The sequence below is a fragment of the Hylobates moloch genome, unplaced genomic scaffold (genome assembly GCF_009828535.3).
Source record: "Hylobates moloch isolate HMO894 unplaced genomic scaffold, HMol_V3 SCAFFOLD_14, whole genome shotgun sequence".
In the NCBI taxonomy this organism is placed as follows: domain Eukaryota; kingdom Metazoa; phylum Chordata; class Mammalia; order Primates; family Hylobatidae; genus Hylobates; species Hylobates moloch.
In genome coordinates, this window is record NW_026652289.1 from 21,610,050 (window position 1) to 21,619,921 (window position 9,872).

The window sequence follows — 9,872 nt, forward strand, 5'->3', positions numbered from 1 at the left end:
ACAGGGAATCTAACTGTTGTTTGAGTTATAGTGCTTTTCTATTATAGCTAGACTAATTTGTGAGTCTCCCAGTCATAAAAATTGATATTAATTTCTTACATTAAGTGTAATTAAACTATTCTGTAGAGTTTACCTTTGTTTTGGTCAAGAGAAACAAGCATAATAAGTGAATTAAGAAGTAAATATAATGTTACTACCATATTTAGTTATGTCTAAATTGCAAATCTATGAGGTTGAATTGCCTTTTATTATCACACACTCATTGACGTAAATAATCTCATGTGTCTCTTAGCAGATTTTATCCATCAAGTTCCTGGCAGCCAAGCTGATATCATTATTGTATCCATTGCTTCTTAAGCTCTTCCATTTATTGCAGTATACATATAAAGGGTCTCCATCATAATAAGAGATCAATAATACAATTATAAATAAAATAAAATGAGATCATTTGGTTTTTCTTTCATATCAAAAATGTTCCATATAACACTATGAAATTAGAAAATAAGGATGAGTTACATAGAAGAAAATAAGCTCATTAAAAATAGTTTTCCTTTTTATACTGTCACATTTTTCTTTGCCTTTAACTTCTCCTGTGAATGTTTAAATCCCCATTAAGCTCAGATGGAACAAGAACAATTATGCCAGGAGGTATACGGTGCTCTCATCAGGCTTACTAGAAAGAAGTAAGACATCCACACTGCATGACAGTTATCACTGGATTTACTGTCAGCAGATGCTCACTGAAATGAAAATGTTCCCTGAATTGAGCTCATGCCTACAATCTTCATCTTTACTCTCCAGTTCCTTTCCTGGGAGAATTACAGGGATAAGTATCTCTGCTTTTTATAATGAACACTTTAAAGCTCACAGAGAAGCATCTTTTGCCTCCTCCCTAGGGAGTCATCTATCTCCTCTGCAGCACATTTTCACTGTTTTGTTTTAAAGAGCAAGGTTTGGGTGCACTTAACTCAAGTCAATTAGCAGGGTCAGATGCAATTGTTTCTGTATCCTGGAGTCTGTGCCTTCCCTACGTGATGAGTGGCTTATAAATTCCACATTCTTGTTTTATGCCTTTGCTATCTATCTCCTTAGAGGAAACCATTATTTGTTCAAAAGCACACTATAGGCATTGTAAAAATATGGCGAAAATTATTTTTATTGGCAGTACTTGAACTATGTGAACCGAAAAGATGAGAAATTGGGTGAACCATGCACTTATTAAAACTTTACTGCTGCCTGTAATCCCAGCACTTTGGGAGGCTGAGGCAGGCGGATCACGAGGTCAGGAGTACGAGACCATCCTGGCTAACATGGTGAAATCCCGTCTCAACTAAAAATACAAAAAAAAAAAAAAAATTGCAGGGCATGGTGGTGGGTGCCTGTAGTCCCAGATACTCAGGAGGCTGAGGCAGGAAAATGGCGTGAACCCGGGAGGCGGAGCTTGCAGTGAGGCGAGATCGCACCATTGCACTCCAGCCTGGGCAACAGAGCAAGATTCCGTGTCAAAAAAAAAAAAAAAAAAAGAAAGAAAAAAAAGCAGCAGCAACAACAACAACTTTACTGCTATAGTTTACTTTGTTTGACCTCTCCATACCTTATATTGAAATCTGATCTTCAATGTTGAAGGTGGAGCTTAATGGGAGGTGTTTGGTTCATCGGGGTGGACCTCCCATGAATGGTCTTGGCGCCATCCTCAGTAATGAGTAAGTTCTTGTTCTATTAGTTCTATGAGAGCGGTTGTTAAAAAGAGCTTGGCACCTCCCCCATTGCTCTCTTGCTTCCTGTCTATCTGTGTGATCTCTGCACATGCTGGTTCCCTTCACCCTCTGCTGTGAGTAATGGTAGCCTGAGGCCCTCACTAGAAACAGATGCTGGTACTATGCCTCTTGTATGGCCTGAATAACTGTGAGAAAAACAAACTTCTCTTCTTTATAAATTACCCAGCCTCAGATATTCCTTTGTAGCAACATTAAAAGGACTAAGACAGAAAATTGGTACTAAAGAATGGGATGTTGCTATAAAAATACCAGAAACTGTGGAAGTGGTTTTGGAAGTGGGCAAAGGATAGAAGGATTTGGAGGTCTGAAAAAAGACAAGATTCGAGAAAGTTTGGAACTTCTTAGAGATTGGTTAAGTGATGGTGACCAAAATGCTAGTAGAAATACAGACCGTGAAGACCAAGCTGACAGGATCTCACATGGAACTGATTGGAAACTAGAGCAAAGTTTACCCTTGTTAACCATAGAAAAGAACTTGGTTGCATTGTTTTCACGCTCTAGGTCTTCATGGAAGGCCAAGCTTAAAAGTCATGACCGAAAGTATCTAGTGGAAGAAATTTCTAAGCAGAAAATCCTTCAAAGAGTGTCAGATACAGAAGCAAATGAATGGCCTAAAGTTGTAATGTATAATTAAAAGTAAAGCAAAGCCTAAACATTTGGAAAATGTGCATCCTGGGCACGTGATAGAGAAGGAAAGAGCATTTTTAAGGGAGGAATCCAATGGTGCTGCAGAGCAACCACTTGTTAAAAGGATTAGCATGATTAAATGGGAGTCAGGTGCTGAAAGCCAAGATAATGGGGAAAAGGCCCCAAAGGCATTGCAGAAATTTTCAAAGCTGCTCCTCTCATCACAGGCCCAGACACCTGGGAGAGGACAAAATTGTTTCAAGGTCTGGGACTGGAGCATCACTGCCCTGTACCACCTTGGGATGCTGCTCACTGCGTCCTGGCTGCTCTACCTCCAACCACTGCTCAATGGCCCCAGGTACTGCTTGGTCCTCAGCTCTGACGCATAAACTGAAAGCCTTGGCAGTGTCCATATGGTGTTAAGTCTGCAGTCACTCAGAATGCAAGAGTGGAGGAGGCTTGGCCACTTCCACTTAGATTTCAGAGGATACATCCCAAAGCCTGTGTAACCATGCACAATTCTGCTGCAGGGGCTGAGTGCTTGCAGAGAGAATCTACTAAGTTCATACTGAGTAGAAGTGTGCAGTTAGAGCACCCTCAGAGAGTCCCCAGTGGGGCACTGCTTAGTGGAACTGTGGGAGCAGGGCTGTGTAGACCAACCAACAGCATGCACCATCAGCCTGGAAAAGCAGCAAGCATTCAATTCAAACCCAAGAGAGCACCCATGTGGGCTGTGCCCAACAAAGCCATGGGGACAGAACTGCCTGAGGCCTTTTGAGTTGACCCCTCACACCATGTACCCAGGATGTGGGATATGAAATCAAAGGAGATTATTTTGGAGTTTTAAGATTTAATGTCTGCTTTGCTGGGTTTCAGACTTGTATGGAGCCTGTTACTCCTTTATTTTAGCCTATTTCTCCCTTTTGGGATAGAAATGTTTATTTAATGCTTACACAACCATTGTATCTTGGAAGTAAAAACATTGTTATTGATTTTACAGGGTCACAGCTATAAGGAATTTGCCTTGAGTCTCAGATGAAACTTTGAATATTGGACATTTGAGTTGATGCTGGAACAAGTTAAGAGTTTTGAAGACTATGAGATGGAACGACTATATTGTATGTATAAGAAGGGTATACAATTTAGAAGGCCAGGGGTAGAATTGCTATAGTTTGGATTATTTGACTCCTCCAGACCTTATGTTGAAATTTGATCCTCAGTGTTTTAGGTGGGGCCTAAAGGGAAGTGTTTGGATCATGGAGGCAGATCCTTCATGAATAGCTTGTTGCTATCCCCACAGTAATGAGCCCTCTTGCTCTATTAATTCCTGTAAGAGCTGGTTGTTATAAAGAGCTTGGTACCCGCTCTCACCGCCTTGCTCTCTTGCGTTCTCTCTCACTGCGTGCTCCGTGCACATGCCTGCTCCTCTTTGCCTTCTGTCATGAGTGAGGACAGCCTGCAGCCTTCTCCAGAAGCAGATGCTGGTGCCATGCTTCTTGTACAGCCTGCCTAACTGTGAGCCAAATAGATCTCTTTTCTTTAGCATTTACTTAGACTCCAGTTTTCCTTGACAGCAACATGAAAGGACTAAGACAAGGGCTCTTCCAGAGGAAGAGAGATTATCCTGTCCTGGCTATCCTGGCTATCACCAACATTCCAGGATGAAGAACTATGGTGATATACTCAGGCCACTGGAATGGCCTCCAGTACAGCAGTGAGTCTTAGAATGTAGCCATCCTCATACCTGCAAAGCTGCTACCTTGATTAAAAAAAAAAAAAAGAAAAACTTTCCATAGACATGCTGAGCTATTCCAGGAAAATGCTCAGGGTCTCATTCCTGTTCTTTTTACACAATTTACTTACTGAGATTTATCTATTTTCATCTGTACTTATGTGCTCATTCTTTTTTTCTCTTTCTTTCTCTCTCTCTCTCACCCCTCCATATCTTTCTCTCTCTCTCTCTCTCTCCTGCCTCTCCATCTCTCGCTATTATTCATTCTCCCTAGTTTCATTCTGGATCCTCTACTGGACACTATCCTTGAGATCATTTTATTCCAAAGACTCTCTGATCTCAAAAATGTTTATTATATATCTGCTATCTGTAAATTCTTACAGGAATAATAATTGAAATAAAATAAAAACAGATAAGTATTGAGCTATCAGACACCATGTCATTTTAAGCCTTTACACAGTAATATTTTTTTTTTTGGTAACATACTTAGGAATTGTTGCTTAGTTACTTTGATTAACAAAATTAACTTTTTAAGACAATTCTATCAAGCTCTGCAATTTGCTCAACAATAGTCACTGAATTTATCAGCTCACCATCGTATTTTCTTCAGCTTTGAGAAATTAAATGTGACCATGTCCCTGGATGATGGTACAGTCCAGTGTAAAACCAACTTAACAGTTGCCTGAAAAGGAGGGGAAAAATTGACTGATTAAGTCACAGAAATGTGTGTGCTTAATTTCTAAATATGTAACATCTGATGTAGTGGGCGGGCTTTGCCTTTTTAAGGACTTACATTTTTCATTATGGATTAACCACAGATATGAGTGTACTTCCTATTCTATACTAAACAACTACATTGGTGAGAAACTGATGTAGAGTGGCCCACAGTGCTTACTGTCTTTGTATTTGTGGGATATCCCAAGGCTATTTTTCTCTGACAGTAGAGACACACGCCCTCATGCATATCATCACCTCACTCCTCAGCTATAAAGCAAACTTGTCTTCATACCATTTCCTTTTTTTTCAGGGTATCAAGTCAAAACAAAAAAACAAAAAAATCATTTGGATGATTGACTTCTTCTCCTTCAATCGGGGCTGCTCTGTGATTTTCAAAGTATTAATAAGGGAGTCCTTCAAAATCTCTTCTATGTGCTGATAAGAACATGGCACTCCACTTCCAGAGAGTCAGTTGTTAGCTCCTGGTATCCTCTATGAGCTTGTTCCAGATTTTCATAGATATTTCATAATCTGTAGGATATCAGAAAGTCCTTTTCGAGTTTTAGTCTGGATAAAATTTTCATCTCTTTGTTCAGCAATTTTGTTAATTTAAGTACGTTAAAAGAGAAGAGATTTGGACATGTGATCTAACTCTCCGTCTTCCCAGGTAATACTTAGTGCATTTCATATTTATTATAGGTGAATACCAGTGGAATGCAACTTCTTTTGCTTTAGAAGACAAGCTCTTAGCAATGTCAACTTTCCAGGTACAACCAAGAGATATTCAACATATTATTATTTCCACTAAGATGGGAAACATTTCCTAGAGGTTATTTCTCTTTGACAGCAGAGAAGTATCCAAATTATTGTAGATAATAAAGCAAAGTTTTCCTCAAGTCCTGTATATATGAGACTGCTGTTTCTGAAAATTATAGTCCCACAGCAACCTACAAAGTTTAGAGATCAATATTTGATTTTTCTATCTTGCTAAATATTCTTCAAATCAAGTATTAGTTGTCCCTGTCACTCAGAATTAAGAAAAACTGTGTTAAAGAGGACCTGGAGAAGTAAACTGACTACTGACTTACCAGACTCCAGAACTATAACAAGTAAATTTCTGTTGTTTATAAGCTACCCAGATTATGGAGTTTTCTTTTAGCAGCCCAGGTGGACTAAGGCAAGGGTTCTTTTAGCTTTTTCCATGTATTTGTGTTTGTGTATATGCATATGTCAGATAGAAAAAAAGAATTTGTTATGATTCATCATAGAGTTAAAATATTTTAAGAATATAAACTTTTCTACAAAAATGTAGTTCAAGTTTTAGTGAGAAAGTTATGTAAAACGAATATATATAAAACAACTCTTCCTAGAGGACACCTGTTCTGGCAGGTGAGAAACTGAGAGCGATGTGCTGCACTGAGAAGATAAACATAACCAGCATACTCAGTAGCATCTTCATATACTTCTTTTGGAGGAAGCTCATCAAACTAAGGTATGGCTTCCCCACTCAGGCCTTTGCTGGCGATCCAGCCTCACTATTCTTCTTTGTGTTGTTACTCTTCCAGGTAACCCTCCGCTTTTGATTACTAGGTTTTTCTTTTCCATCTCTGTATTTCCTTGGTAGAAGGGACAGTATGAACAAAGCTGGAATTCAATCTGTTCACACTTTGTACTGAAAATATGTAAGTGTCCTCCAATACTATGTGTTATACAAAAAATTACTAACCACAAAATAATTGTCAGGAAAACCCAACCTTCCTATTAAGTGATAGTTTTATCAAAGCACCAAAAATAAATTTATTTATTTCCAATAAAGTGCTTGATCCTTATGCATACATGCAGGGCAACTACTGAATCTCCAATCAGTGACCATGAATAATACTTTTGTTTTTTGGCCTTGAACCTATTGTATATATTCTAGCCACTGCCTCTTCCCGTGGAGACATTGATTTTCTTATGAAAAACTAACAGCTCTCCAATCAGGAAATGGTATGTGCCTCATTAAGAAACACTTTGGTCTAAATGTTTGTGACCCCTCTAAACTTATGGGTTGGAATCCTAACCCCCAAGGTGATGTATTAGGAGATGGAGATTTGGGGGAGGTGATTTGGTAATGAGGATGGAACCCTCATGAATAGAATTAGTAACCTTATCAATGAGGAACCAGAGAACTACCTTGTCCCTTTCACTATATGAGGACACAGCTAGAGGACACCTTCTATGAATCCGGAAATGGATCCTCAACAGACACTTCATTGGCAGATGCCTTATCTTGGACTTCCCGGCCTCCAGAATTATAACAAATAAATTTCTGTTGTTTATAAGCTACCCAGATTATGGGGTTTTGTTATAGTAGCGCAGATGGACTAAGGCAAGGGTACTTTTAGCTTTTTCCATATCTTTGTGTTTGTATATGTGTGTACGGGAGACAGAAAAAAAATGAATTTGTTATTATTCATCATAAAGTCAAAATATTTTAAGAATTTAAACTTTTCTACAAAAATGTAATTCAAGTTTGTGTGAGAAGATTTGGGGTATTGAAGAAAATATAAAGAAAAAAATCATTAAAAATTATATTATTATTTATTTATTGTCTCTCTTAGGCTCTCTCTTCTCCCGCTCATTACATATATATTAAATACATAATAAAAATCCTGAGGATTAGTTTTTCTTCTCAAGCTTAATTTAATGATTGAATATTCTGTATTAAAATAACCAAAATATTAATTTTCAAATGTTTTCTGTTTTAGATATTTAAACCTTAAAAAATTGTGAATGTAAAATAGGTGTGGGTAGATAAATTAGCAGCTACTCTAGATATGAACATAATCATTTTATGTTTGCATAAACACAATATACAGAAATCCAACTCTAAGCCAGAATGTTAACCAAAACAAGTTTAATTAAGTATTCATATATAACTTGATTAAATATATCTGATTAAATAGGTAAATTTAAATAAGTGAATGGCAGTGTTAAATCTTATGCTAATATTCTTTAGACTGAAATAATATTATGTTTTGAAAATTGAAGTGCCCCAAGATGGAATTTTTGCAACACTGTATCAAACATATTTAATTTGAGAGTAATTTGCTTTATAAGGAAAGCTAAAGTAATCTACTGCACATCTTGCATTTCAATCAATTCTCGGGTATCCTGATTTAGACAGATGAATGCAAATTTTGTATTCTGGCAGAAATAATTTTTAATTTCAGCACTACACTTTCCAATAGATGATCTGATCAAACTTCTTCTAAGAATCAGTTTCCTCATCTGGATTATCTAATTGAATTTTTTCCATGAGAAAACAACAACAAAACCCTAAATACTTAAAAGAGGAATTCTTCATTGATTATATATTTAGTTTATTCATTCAAACAAAAAATATTATGACTTACAGAAAAATGATGCTACTGTAACTTCTGTTTTATTTAGTCATTGTTATTTCAAATAAAATAACTATTTTGGACTAAATTATGCAGATCTTGTAAGGTTTCCATTTGGTTTTATGTGTATATACATGGCCTCTATAGCTCTCTACCTTTAAAAACATTTTACCATATTTTTTGATTCAAGAGCTAATTGGTGTCATGAATAATGTACACACTTGCCATATTTTCCACTTGGATAAGTACCTTTATTTTTCATCTGGCTTCAGATGGTGTTCTGCTTGTATGCCCCTGGGGAAACAATACTGCCAGCTGCTTATGTCTAGAAAAGGACATGACTTTGATCAATGAAAAGAAAGTTCATGGTAAGTAGTTTTCATGTACCATATTTTAGAAGGTGATTTCTTTTGGTGTTTTTTAGACATGATATCAGCAAGAGTCGATATACTTTGAAATGTAATGCTGAATACAATATTCTCAAAACAATTAGTAGTTTTTCTAATAATAACAACTATTGTTAGCTTGAGAGTGCAGGGATTTTCATACTTAAAAAGACATAAAAGAGATCATCATTTCTAGCAATATTCTGAAATTGATCTTACTAATCAGTGTGCTGCTACTCACTGTTATGCTATAAATGGAATACAAGTGTACAAAATATAGACACACTCAGGTTTTTGGCCGCTAAGTAGGTCCCAAGATCCCACTGTATTTGCTTTGTTTTTTGCATATATACATACAAATATATTCAAAAGGATACACACACACACACACACACACACACACATACATGGAAGGAGAGAGAGAGAGGAGAGAGAGAAAGAGAGAGAGAGACAGGAGAGAGAGAAACACAGAGAGAGAGTCTATTCTCATTATTTGTGGTATTTACATTCTTTGAAGTTGCCATGAACATTGGATTAGCAAACATTGAGCCACTTCTTTTAGGAGAAATATAGTTTTCTGTGAGCATCTAATCACAAAGTTTTCACCAACTGATTAATACATAACTTACGTATGTTTCTCTTTAAAGACACCTTATCTAATATATATTGTTGAGTTATTAACATTAAACTCATGACCAACAACTTATCATGCCTGAATCAAGCTTGTGTAACATATTTTCTCCATAAGGCACACACAACTTTCTTGGGAACACTAGACATACTTCTTATTTATGTTTGGGTCATGTTAAACGGAGAAATCAGCAACAAAAGGCATAAAACTGTAAAAATATTACCACTAACTAGAACATGAACAAAACACCTTTTTACAATATGAGTTGGAACAGAAAGGCAGACAGACAGTCACGTAGTTCAAACTGGTGGGAATGTACACATTGAACATCTCAAATTTTTCACTGATCTGAAAATGTCTGCAAATGACAATGAAGAAACATTTAATTTTAGGGTTACAAATAAGTTTTAATGAGTGAATTCACAAAACTGAAGCCACAAGTTATGAAAATTGACTATATTTATAATATGTAGAAACATGATCATATAATCATAGTAATTTTGTATATTTGTAATTATACATTTAAATTAAGATTATATGTATCAAAGAAAATAAAAGAAAATAAAATTTCAAGCTGTATCAGGAAGATAGTTGCATCAAATATGACCAAAAGAT

At 36.5% G+C, this 9,872-nt stretch overlaps 1 long non-coding RNA gene across 1 annotated transcript; it reads left to right on the forward strand.

Moving 5' to 3' along the window:
• The first annotated feature begins 3,403 nt into the window (after window positions 1-3,403).
• On the forward strand, window positions 3,404-7,178 carry LOC116482500 (uncharacterized). Its single transcript, XR_004251882.1, has 3 exons — window positions 3,404-3,523; window positions 3,980-4,119; window positions 5,554-7,178. It is a non-coding gene; the product is annotated as an uncharacterized LOC116482500 (long non-coding RNA).
• The last annotated feature ends 2,694 nt before the right edge of the window (window positions 7,179-9,872 follow it).